Genomic DNA, 12,764 nt, shown 5'->3' with positions numbered 1-12,764 from the left:
TGTAATAGCTTTACTATTAGCTTTAATATATGGTGGGGAAAGTTTTCCCATTTTGTTGTTCTTCAGAATTACCTTGGATATTTTTTGCCACATGCATTTCCATATGATTTTTAGAATCAACTTGTCAAATCAACAACCTACCATATTAGAGTTTTGATTGGGTAAATCTGGTAGAATTTGGATAAAATGACATTATGATATTGAGACTTCTGATATGTTAATATGATATTTTCCTTCATTTAAATAGGAATTTTTTTTGGAGGAGGTAGGAACTAAGATGGAATAATTGATCTTACATCCAACAAACTTGCTTATATTGCTGTTTTATTATATAGTTATCCATAGATACTTGTGGTTAGTTTACATATATTATGACAATGTCTACAATAGTATATAACATTTTTATTTTATGTCCTCACTAGTTAGAAATTAGTTTTTTTCCCCCTTCTTTTAATGGACTACCTAAACAATATTTACATATTAGGCACTTAGTATCCTTCAAGTACTATGGCTGAGACAAAAAAAAATCACCTAAGAAAGCCAAGTCTGTCTCTTCCACTTCCCTTCTCCACATCATACCGTTTTCATTTACAGTATTTAAAGCATGCACCATTCATATTCAGGTAAACTATGCTAACCTGAAACAAGGAGACTTTCAGATATTTCTCCTGCAAAAAAAGGGGTCTATTCAGGATCAACTGAGAATTGCATTCTACGTTCTGCACCATGGCAAGCCTAGTGCAAGTTTCTACTACTCAAGAAAGTTTAGTATGAGTTCCTACTACTCTTTGTTATAGAGAGGAAAATATATTTAGGAGGGTCACAGTAAGCAGAGTCCCTGGCTTTTCATTGGCTGAGTCCTTACCAGGAAAGAAGAGGATTTTTCTTTTTCCTGCTGGGCTCTGCTATCATCAGAGAGAATGAGAGCTCCCCCTCTGGTCTCCTAAGTCTAATTAATTGGGTTTCTCTTTATTAATTATTTTACAACTACTACCACCTCACATTTTATGCTTCTACTTCATTTTATTTTATATTTTTTGGTTCATGCCCTAAATATCTAACACCTTATTTGTTCCTTAATGATGTTCTATTTACCTTTCAAAAACAATACACCCACAAAAATTGTTTCTTAATATTAATAAACATTTGTTAAGAATTTTCATAGTAGTGTCTCTTTTCAAAACTGTAACTGAACACCACAAGTATATTAGTCTGCGTTCAGACATATTCTCTAATTGTCACATAAAATACACACTAGTGAAAAACTTTTGTTATTCCACATGTATTTATAGTGTATCCTCATAAAATTCAAAATTTTGAGATATGAATGATGAAACTAATAAAGAGTTCCTACAGATGTGGAAAATTATTATACCATAATGTTTAACATCAAAAGCAGACATAAAATTTAATGTACAATAGAATATCCATCATCTTAAAAACTACATCATAAAGACTGGAGAAAACACATTAAACTACTGAGTTTGGTCATCTGTGAATTTGAGGATTATAGATGCTGGTCATTTATTTAAAATACTCTTCTCTGTCCTATTCTTGTCATGACCATATATTACAAAATGTTTTATTAAATATAATTTCTCATTTCTCCCAAAATGCAAAGGACTGTCTTCCCTCCTTTTTTTTTTCTAATTAGGGAATTTATTTTAGGTTGGAAATAGGCTAATTAGTGACATATTTATAATTTTTCCTATATATCTAAGTTCAACTTAAGTTTTTATTTATATGCTGGGAATTTTCCTCTTTAGATAATATTCCACAGTACAACAGTTTTATTTATATTTTTGTTAGTTCAATTTTCCTCTACTGAATTAGCTTTTACTTCCCTGAAGGATGAACTTGAACAATGATAACAATAGTATTAATTTACTATTAAAATATTGAGTGTTCATTATGTGCTAGTAACAGAGTTCATTAAATATTTTATGTGTACAATTATGCTGCATTTCAAAGTTTTCATATGACCTGGAGACTACTTTTATCACCGTTTTCAAGTGAAGAACTTCTTCCTACAGTTGCTCAGTTATATCTGACTCTCTGTGACCCCATGGACTGTAGCCCACCAGGCTTTTCTGTCCAGGCAAGAATTCTTCTCCAGGCAAGAATACTGAAGCACATTGCCATTTCCTTCTCCAGGGGATCTTCCTCACCCAGGGATCGAACCCTGGTATCCTGCTCTTCAAGCAGATTCTTTACCATCTGAACCACCAGGGAAGTCAACAGAGATTAAAAGAGTAGGTGCCTTCTCCATAATCACTCATTAGTAAGTGAAAGAGCATAATCAAACACAAGTTTGTGTGGCTCCAGTAATCAAATTCTGAAACAGTTAACCCATATGATATCTTTTATATGCTCTGTATCTCAGCTCTGTATCTCAGCTCTGTATCTCTGTATCCCTGTGATATTGTACAGGAGACAGGGATCAAGACCATTTCCATAGAAAAGAAATGCAAAAAAGCAAAATGGCTGTCTGGGGAGGGCTTACAAATAGCTGTGAAAAGAAGAGAAGTGAAAAGCAAAGGAGAAAAGGAAAGATATAAACATCTGAATGCAGAGTTCCAAAGAATAGCAAGAAGAGACAAGAAAGCCTTCTTCAGCGATCAATGCAAAGAAATAGAAGAAAACAACAGAATGGGAAAGACTGGGATCTCTTCAAGAAAATCAGAGATACCAAAGGAACATTTCATGCAAAGATGAGCTCGATAAAGGACAGAAATGGTATGGACCTAACAGAAGCAGAAGATATTAAGAAGAGATGGCAAGAATACACAGAAGAACTGTACAAAAAGATCTTCACAACCCAGATAATCACGATGGTGTGATCACTGACCTAGAGCCAGACATCCTGGAATGTGAAGTCAAGTGGGCCTTAGAAAGCATCACTACGAACAAAGCTAGTGGAGGTGATGGAATTCCAATTGAGCTATTCCACATCCTGAAAGATGATGCTGTGAAAGTGCTGTACTCAATATGCCAGCCAATTTGGAAAACTCAGCAGTGGCCACAGGACTGGAAAAGGTCAGTTTTCATTCCAATCCCAAAGAAAGGCAATGCCAAAGAATGCTCAAACTACCACACAATTGCACTCATCTCACACGCTAGTAAAGTAATGCTCAAAATTCTCCAAGCCAGGCTTCAGCAATATGTGAGCTGTGAACTTCCTGATGTTCAAGCTGGTTTTAGAAAAGGCAGAGGGATCAGAGATCAAATTGCCAACATCCGCTGGATCATAGAAAAAGCAAGAGAGTTCCAGAAAAATATCTATTTCTGTTTTATTGACTATGCGAAAGTCTTTGACTGTGTGGATCACAATAAACTGTGGAAAATTCTGAAAAAGATGGGAATACCAGACCTGACCTGCCTCTTGAGAAATTTGTATGCAGGTCAGGAAGCAACAGTTAGAACTGGACATGGAACAACAGACTGGTTCCAAATAGGAAAAGGAGTTCGTCAAGGCTGTATACTGTCACTCTGTTGATTTAACTTATATGCAGAGTACATCATGAGAAACGCTGGACTGGAAGAAACACAAGCTGGTCAAGATTGCCGGGAGAAATATCAATCACCTCATATATGCAGATGACACCACCCTTATGGCAGAAAGTGAAGAGGAACTCAAAAGCTTCTTGATGAAAGTGGAAGTGGAGAGTGAAAAAGTTGGCTTAAAGCTCAACATTCAGAAAACAAAGATCATGGCATCCGGTCCCACCACTTCATGGGAAGTAGATGGGGAAACAGTGGAAACAGTGTCAGACTTTATTTTTCTGGGCTCCAAAATCACTGCAGATGGTGACTGCAGCCATGAAATTAAAAGACGCTTACTCCTTGGAAGGAAAGTTATGACCAACCTAGATAGCATATTCAAAAGCAGAGACATTACTTTGCCAACAAAGGTTCGTCTAGTCAAGGCTATGGTTTTTCCTGTGGTCATGTATGGATGTGAGAGTTGGACTGTGCAGAAGGCTGAGCGCCGAAGAATTGATGATTTTGAACTGTGGTGTTGGAGAAGACTCTTGAGAGTCCCTTGGACTGCAAGGAGATCCAACCAGTCCATTCTGAAGGAGATCAGCCCTGGGATTTCTTTGGAAGGAATGATGCTAAAGCTGAAACTTCAGTACTTTGGCCACCTCATGTTAAGAGTTGACTCATTGGAAAAGACTCTGATGCTGGGAGGGATTGGGGGCAGGAGGATAAGGGGGCGACAGAGGATGAGATGGCTGGATGGCATCACTGACTCGATGGATGTGGGTCTCAGTGAACTCTGGTAGTTGGTGATGGACAGGGAGGCCTGGCGTGCTTCGATTGATGGGGTCGCAAAGAGTCGGACACGACTGAGTGACTGATCTGATCTGATCTGATCTGATGCCTGATGTATATAGCTCAAAATGTTAATTAAATGTAAAATGATGAACAAATGTTGACTTATACTCCTATGTCTATTTTTCCATATAGCTCAATACAGTATAAAATATTCCAGAAATTATCTCAGTCTACAGAGGAAATGGTATGCCTCACTTTCCTGCTTATATGTGACATTGGACAAAATGTGTTTTTAGTTTTATGAATCAGGACACCACTAAACATGCTTACATTGTTTTCCATCTTAAGTTTACTTTCATCCTCTGCTCAAACAAGTTAGTCTCCCTAAAGCATGATTAAATCCCTAGTTTTTACAAAAGCAACCAAAAAAAAAAAAAAAAAGAGTGACAAAATAAGACACCAACAAAGAAGAAAATAAATAATGCTGTAGGTATTCTACACACTCCATTATTCAAATTTTAGCTCATGCACAAATGACAGCTTTACTAGTCATGAGTAATGAGAGGACTAAAATTCTCACTTAAACCCAATAGGCTGTGTTTTTCTGTGTAAATATATGGACTCATGTAACTTCAAATTTTTCTGTAGGCTTCCTCTGAGCTTCCTACTTTTCCATAAGGTAAAACTATAGTCTTTTCACTTTTATGCACAAAAGTGTACTGAAATATTTTTACCAGTAAATACAAAGTATTTATGGGTTTTTCTGGCGGCTTAGATGATAAAGACCGAGAAGGCCATGGCACCCCACTCTAGTACTTTTGCCTGGAAAATCCCATGGACGGAGGAGCTTGGTGGGCTGCAGTCCATGGGGTTGCTAGAGTCAGATATGACTGAGCGACTTCACTTTCACTTTTCACTTTCATGCATTGGAGAAGGAAATGGCAACCCACTCTAGCGTTCTTGCCTGGAGAATCCCAAGGACGGGGGAGCCTGGTGGGCTGCCATCTATGGGGTCACACAGAGTCAGACATGACTGAAGTGACTTAGCAGCAGCAGCAGCAGCAGATAATAAAGAATCTTCCTGCAATGCAGGAGACCTGGGTTTGATCCCTGCGTTGGGAAGAGCCCCTGGGGAAGAGAATGGCTACCCATTCCAGTATTCTTGCATGGAGAATTCCATGGACAGAGGAGTCTGGTGGGCCACAGCTCATGCAGTCACAAAGAATCAGACATGATTGAGCGACTAACACACTAATGGCATTAAAATTAACTTAATAACTTAGTTATCTTTTGTTACCTACAATAAGGTAGAGCTGTGGTAAGTCATAGATGGCATTACCCATGCATATTTTTTAACGAAAAGAAGTCCGGGAAGTTGTGGTGAGAAATTGGAATTCAGTGTGATGGAAAAGCAGCCATGAATGTGTATGCCAAGCAACCTTATGGGTGACAAGGAAGTTGAGGTAATATACACTAAAATCAGGAATAAAGCCATGTATGTGTTACATCACAGGTGAGGTAAGTCATAAGTAAAGGAAACACCGTGGATACACTGCTGTCTTTTTCTGTGCCTGAAGTCGAATGTCCCTGAGTTTATATACTCCTGGAACTAATTTTATGGCTAATCTCCTTTTCCATGAGGGATAGCTTCCTCATACTGAAATTGAAGGTGGGAGGAGAATGGGATAACAGAGGATGAGACGGTTGGATGGCATCACTGATTCAATGGACGTGAGTTTGAGTACTCCAGGAGTTGGTGATGGACAGGGAAGCCTGGTGTGCTGCAGTCCATGGGGTCGCAAAGAGTCAGACATGACTGAACTGAATTGAACTGAAAGGGTTGCATAAATATTAAGCACACGTTTTAGTTTTCAAGTGCTCAATTTTCTCGGATTTCTAGACATAGTGGGAGGCAGTGTCATTGACTATGAAATTCAATACAAAAACGCTATTAAATTCAATGGCTTTATGATAGGGGTTAATTTTTTGTATTACTATCCAATTTTTAAAAGTTATCCTTATCTAAGGCAGAAAGCTGTTAAGCGAGAACGTACTTTAAAAGTAATAAGCAAGTGGAATAAAGATGCCATCTTTCTATCTAGAATGATTTTTTGAGTGATGTACTGCCTGTTTAAAATTCATAATCCATGATCTTGGCTTCTGAACTGCAGATGAAGAAATACTACTATTTTTATTTTTCTTTAAATTTTCACTCTTATTGCAAAAGTTTCACTTGACTGTGTACTCTGGGTGTCAAATGATCTCATCTGAAATGGTACAAGCTTATATAAAGTATATCCATGGAGCAGAATGGGGTAAAAGCTAAAGAAATTTTACTGCAAGTGACTACAGCAAGTTGCTCTTTCTTAATATATCAGTTGACATTTTGTGTGCAGAATTCATGCATTTCTAATAGTTCCTATAAAATGTCAGCCTGTTCAGGAACAGTAAGCTGCCAGAGAACAGTCTCCTGCAGCCCATCCAGGGGCCCAGGGCTGCCCCACTGCCAGGCCGTGGCCCAGTGACGTGTCACACACAACTTCTCTGAATAAGAGCAAAGGAACTCTAAATGCTATCCACAATTCTGCCTTCCACCCTTTCCCCCCAAAACTGAACTCGAAGGTCTATTTTTTTTCAAAACCTCTGTACTATAGTGACAAAGTAAAAAGGAAGTTAAATTCTGAATTATATTATTTGAATTGGGTGAGACTTTTAAATTTGCAATTGAATAAATCCATTTCATTATCAATCAAAGCAACTCACTTGTCTGTGAAATTTCCTTTCTTCTCTCCCTCACGTCCCAATCCCCGATGCACACACAGCTGCTCCTTATATTGTAAAAGCTTTCTACAGGAAGAAAAATTGAAACCATGTAAAAACATGAAATTTGTTTTCAAAGAACAAATACAATGGTAAGCATTTATTTTAAACCTCAATTTTTATGTAGTTAAATTTAACATCCCTAGGAAAGTCTTCCAGTTTCCCAGACTAGCCGTAGCCATTCTGATCTTTGAACTGTACCATGGAATATTGCTAAAGGATAGAGATTGAAGAGCCATGTTTGAACAAGAGCCTCAGTTAAATCCCAGGTCTATATCTTGTAAGCTAAATGACTTTGGCACATCATATAATACCTCTGTGCTTTAATATCCCTATCTGAAAAATGTAAATGATAAGGTTACCTACTATTCATGGATTAGTTTTGAATATAATGAATATTAAATGAATATATAGATGTGAAGTACATTAAACAGTGTCTGGTTCATAGACAACATAAATCTATGCTGTTATTAGTATCACCTGTGATTTCTCACTCGACTATTGTATTATTATCTGAACTTATAATTTTGTACTTTGCACAGGCTCTATTGATGGCTATTTAGTTACAGATACTAGAAAGAGAGGAACAACAACTCAGTCTTGGATTTTGAATCACTTACAGTATTGATATAAATTCAAGCATGCTAGGTTTTCCCTTGAGGGAAAAAAAAGAGTAAAACTGTGTTATTTAATGATACACACATGCCAAATTAGATAATTCACTGGTTTAGCTGATGTATATGACAGTTTGTATAAAGATGTTTTAAAACCATGATTAGAACTCAACAACAGAAGGGACAGAAATTTACCAGATGAAAATTGTGAAGCCATTTTAGCAATCTAGAACATGAGAACTAAATGTAGTTTTACACATTTAGGTGAAGGAAAGAATAGTAGCTTCTATTTTTGTATTATTTTTTTAAAAAAGAATACCAATTTTTGACAGACAGAAAAAGTGGTTATTTCTTCCCTTCTTATATTCTGAGGGGAAATCTATCATATGGAGAAAAAAAATTAGTGATAAAACCACAAATTATTTGACTCGAGGTGAATTATTTATTACATGTTTACATATTAGGTTTCAATAAAAGGTCAGAGAATAGTATGGTTGTGTTGCTTAGTGTGCATTTTATACAGACTTTAAAGTATATGTATTTGGTATTTTACCCTTTGCTGAGATCAGACTTGATTTAGGTCAGAACTTTGATAACACAGAAAAATGTTCCCACTTGAACGTCAATTTTCTCAAGCCACAAGCATGAATTTGGAAAGATCTGAATAACAGCATATAAGATTCAGCTCTTTGGCAAGTGTCCACTATAGTCATCCCATGGTGTCATATGAAGAATTCATAGTTTCTGATGTGATGGCAGAGTAGATGTTCGGTAGTAAGTGTTACAGCACCTGTACTGATGGCAGACGGTCGCCACTGAATAGACCCTGAGTACCCTTCCTTCAAAACAATGCAAATCAAAGTAAGTACCTAATACTTAACATGCTTTAAAAATTAAAAAAAATAAAAACACACGAAACAACAAAACAGAACTCTGGAGTAAGAAAACCAAGATTCTCAATAAAATAAGAACCAAATAGGCTTCCGAGAGAAAACCATGCTTCTCAAAGGGCTATATACAAACAAACTTGAATAAGCTTAAAGCACCCAAGGTTCAGCTTCTTGATCTGTATAACATGTTTGGGAAAGAATGCGTGAGATAACCTTGTTTCACCCCAATCTCTGGTTCGATAATTGACACATGATAAATCCTAAGAAAAGCCAGTTATTTCCTCTTGTCCCAAACTTCCTATTATTTATTGTGAAAGATCCAAGTTTTGCTTTTTAGAAAATAAAGTCAGTAAGATTATCATAGAGGATATACTGATAATAGTATCTTTTCTGGTGCACCCATTGTTTATGTAAATAAGAAGAGGCTCCAGGGCTGGGAACTTGAAGAGATGATGCTCAGTTGAAAGGAGTAAAGAGTTGATTTGCAGGCCCCCATGATTTATGCAGATGCTTGAGAACTAAACTGCCAATATTCCTGTGCCACTTGGTTTCCAAAAATAGAAAAAATCAGCAGACAGAGATAATCTTAAAATGACATCATGAGTAACAGAACCGACTCTTTTGTGCAAAAGCAGAATTCCTTCCTAGTTGTCCAGAGTAAACAAGAATGGACCTCATAGCTATAACTTAACCCAGACATAGTAGCTGATGGACAATCAGTATATACCAGAAAAAGGAGAAACGCAACATTAGTTGAAGCACTGACAAAACATTCCCTGATAATGCAACTAAGTGTTTTATTTGTTGATTGAAATATAAATTTCTGAAGGTGTGAGTCTCTTGGTTAGCAAGAACAATGGACATTGTATTTGGTAGCAGATCCAAGAAGACGTGCTCTGCATTTTCAAGGTATATATTCTTACCCCATGGTCTGTTTACTGATGTAGTTAATGTACCAACTTGTTTTGTTTAACCCTGTCATCCTCTCCATTTGTTAACAATGATATCTAAGCTGGGTAATGAATCTTTACTCTCTAAGGATCCTACAGGGAACCAAGGAAGGGACATGCTATCCACTCATGAACATGACAGAAGCATGTACTACTCTGTTGTTGACCGTAGAGGTCATACCTGTCCAAATGTCTTTTTATACAGGGTTTAGGATTTTGGCAGAGAAGGCAATGGCAACCCACTCCGGTACTCTTGCCTGGAAAATCCCATGGACGCAAGAGCCTGGTAGGCTGCAGTCCATGGAGTAGCGAAGAGTCAGCGACTTCACTTTCACTTTTCACTTTCATGCATTGGAGAGGGAAATGGCAACCCACTCCAGTGTTCTTGCCTGGAGAATCCCAGGGACGGTGGAGCCTGGTGGGCTGCCATCTATGGGGTTGCAGAGAGTCAGACACAACTGAAGCAACTTAGCAGAAGCGGCAGCAGGAGGATTTTGGCTTTCTGGAAACCCTGGAACTGGCAAGAATCATAGAGCTCCTGAAATATCACACAATCAATGTAACAGTGAGAAGAACTTTGTCCTAAGAGCACATTGTTCGGTTCAGTTCAGTCACTCAGTGGTGTCTGACTCTTTGTGACCCCACGTACTGCAGCATACCAGGCTTCCCATCACCAATTCATGGAGCTTGCTCAAACTCATGTCCCTCAAGCCAGTGAAGTCACCCAACCATCTTATCCTCTGTTTGGGTCAATATGAACCACAGTCTAGCTTTAGGTTTCTACAAACCTGAAATTCAATGTCTGAGTTTAAACAGATCCTAGTTTGCTATTAGGCTGATATAGAATAACCTATTGAGGAGGAAGGAAAAAATATGCAAAAGGTTTATTTATTCAAAGATGCCAATATACGTTTTGACCATCTAGAGAACTCACATATTCTATTAAGAGCAATCTCTTTCCAGAGCAAAAGTTTGGAAATAAAATTTATGAGTCAGAGGGTTTCTGAGAAAGCAGGAAATTAGAACAAGGAAGAGACCAAGTTGAATTCTCCTTAGTATCCCTCAGTGCCTAACACATTAAGAAAAAAATACATATATATGGCTTTAGTAAAGATATAGGTTGCAATACTTGACCAGAAAATAAACACAATGTGTATGTATTGTGATTGCAGAATAATTATAGAGATGCTATTTACTTATATTATAGTGAGTAGAGTCTGAGATTACATACCAGAAACCTGGGTTTTGATTCTAGCTCTCTCACTAATTAGCTGTGTGACTATAGCATTTTGCTTAATTTCTCTGACCTTCAATTTCTACAGTGCAGATGATTTTGTTTCTATCAGTTCAGTTGCTCAGTCACATCCAACTCTTTGCGACCCCATGAATTGCAGCACACCAGGCCTCCCTGTCCATCACCAACTCTCGGAATTCACTCAAACTCATGTCCATCGAGTTGGTGATGCCATCCAGCCATCTCATCTTCTGTCGTCCCCTTCTCCTCCTGTCTTCAATCCTCCCAACATCAGAGTCTTCTCCAATGAGTCAACTCTTTGCATGAGCTGGCCAAAGTATTGGAGTTTCAGCTTTAGCATCAGTCCTTGCAATGAACACCTGGGACTGATTTCCTTTAGAATGGACTGGTTGGATCTCCTTGCAGTCCAAGGGACTCTTAAGAGTCTTCTCCAACACCACAGTTCAAAAGAAGCAATTCTTCAGCATTCAGCTTTCTTCACAGTCCAACTCTCACATGCATACATGACCATTGGAAAAACCATAGCTTTGACTAGACGGACCTTTCTTGGCAAAGTAATGTCTCTGCTTTTGAATATGCTACCTAGGTTGGTCATAACTTTCCTTCCAAAGAGTAAGCGTCTTTTAATTTCATGGCTGCAATCACCATCTGCAGTGATCTTGGAGCCCCCCAAAAATAAAGTCTGACACTGTTTCCACTGTTTCCCCATCTATTTGCCATGAACTGATGGGACCAGATGCCATGATATTAGTTTTCTGAATGTTGAGCTTTAAGCCAACTTTGTTTCTATCACAAAATCATTTTAAGGATTAGAATTCTGTATTTAAAGCCCTCTGTGAATTGTGATACATTTTTCTAGTTCACAATATTATCATAAATCCTCTCAGATTTCTCTGCATTTGACAGAAACACATTTTTAAAAAATGAGTATAATTTTAAGGCATACAGAAAACTTCCTTTGCTTTCATAATAAACAGCTTGCAATTAACAGCACTTAATTTTTATGACGATGCTTATAGGAAAATTCAGTTATCATATGAAAACTTGGTGCATAAATATTCAGTAAACACTTCAAAAGCTACCTAAATTGTCTTTATAAAATATAAATACATGTGAGGGAAGAAAATCAACTGCTAAAACGGATTGCTGTCTTTGCATTCTCTAACAATAAGCTCCTATGAAGGAAGATAATGAGGTTTTACATTTGCATAACACCTGTTTAAACAGGCTCAGACTGAGAAGGAAATGTACCTGTACCAGCCAATGTCCTGGGCCTGGAAGTGCTGAGAACAATTTGAAAAATTTGCCTCTAACTTAGCTGAAACAGCATCACAGCCTGTTTTGGGGAATATGCTATTTTTAATGTTCATTGTGATTACTTCCAGCAAACAAAGTACACATGAAAAGTTTGAGCTTCATTTTTGTTTCCTGTTCCTGACTGCAGAAGTTACCAGATGGAATTTTTTCTAGTTCTTAAAGCAAACTGGTACAATTCTTCCTAGAATATGTTTAGTCATCTTAACAATTGAGAAGTTTTTTTTTAATAAATATATTTGCAAGATTTGAAATTGGTTATTATTTGAAAGCATCCTATCCCAGATATAATCACAGCAGCCATTGATGATCAGCAACACTTTATAGAATATTTTAGAAAACATACACATATACCAGTTACTTAACTAATAGGTTTCCTTCTCCTTCTACTCAAGCCAGTAGCTTTCCTCATCTTTACTATGGAAACTTCTACTAAGCAAATGTCACATTTATGGTTAATAAGTACTATATTACAGTTTATGAGAAGTTGAATTTTTAATGTTCAGAGTAGTTATATTTCATCCTTTGGCAATGGTGGTCATAGGTTGCTGACTCTTTACCTTCCAGTCTTTAAAAAAATAAAAAATTAATGTATGTACTAATGTCATTCATTTACCTAAGCCCACCTTAAAATTAATCCAGG

This window comes from Bos javanicus, chromosome 11 (genome assembly GCF_032452875.1).
Source record: "Bos javanicus breed banteng chromosome 11, ARS-OSU_banteng_1.0, whole genome shotgun sequence".
Taxonomy (NCBI): Eukaryota; Metazoa; Chordata; class Mammalia; order Artiodactyla; family Bovidae; genus Bos; species Bos javanicus.
Note: the sequence above shows the minus strand (reverse complement) of the source record.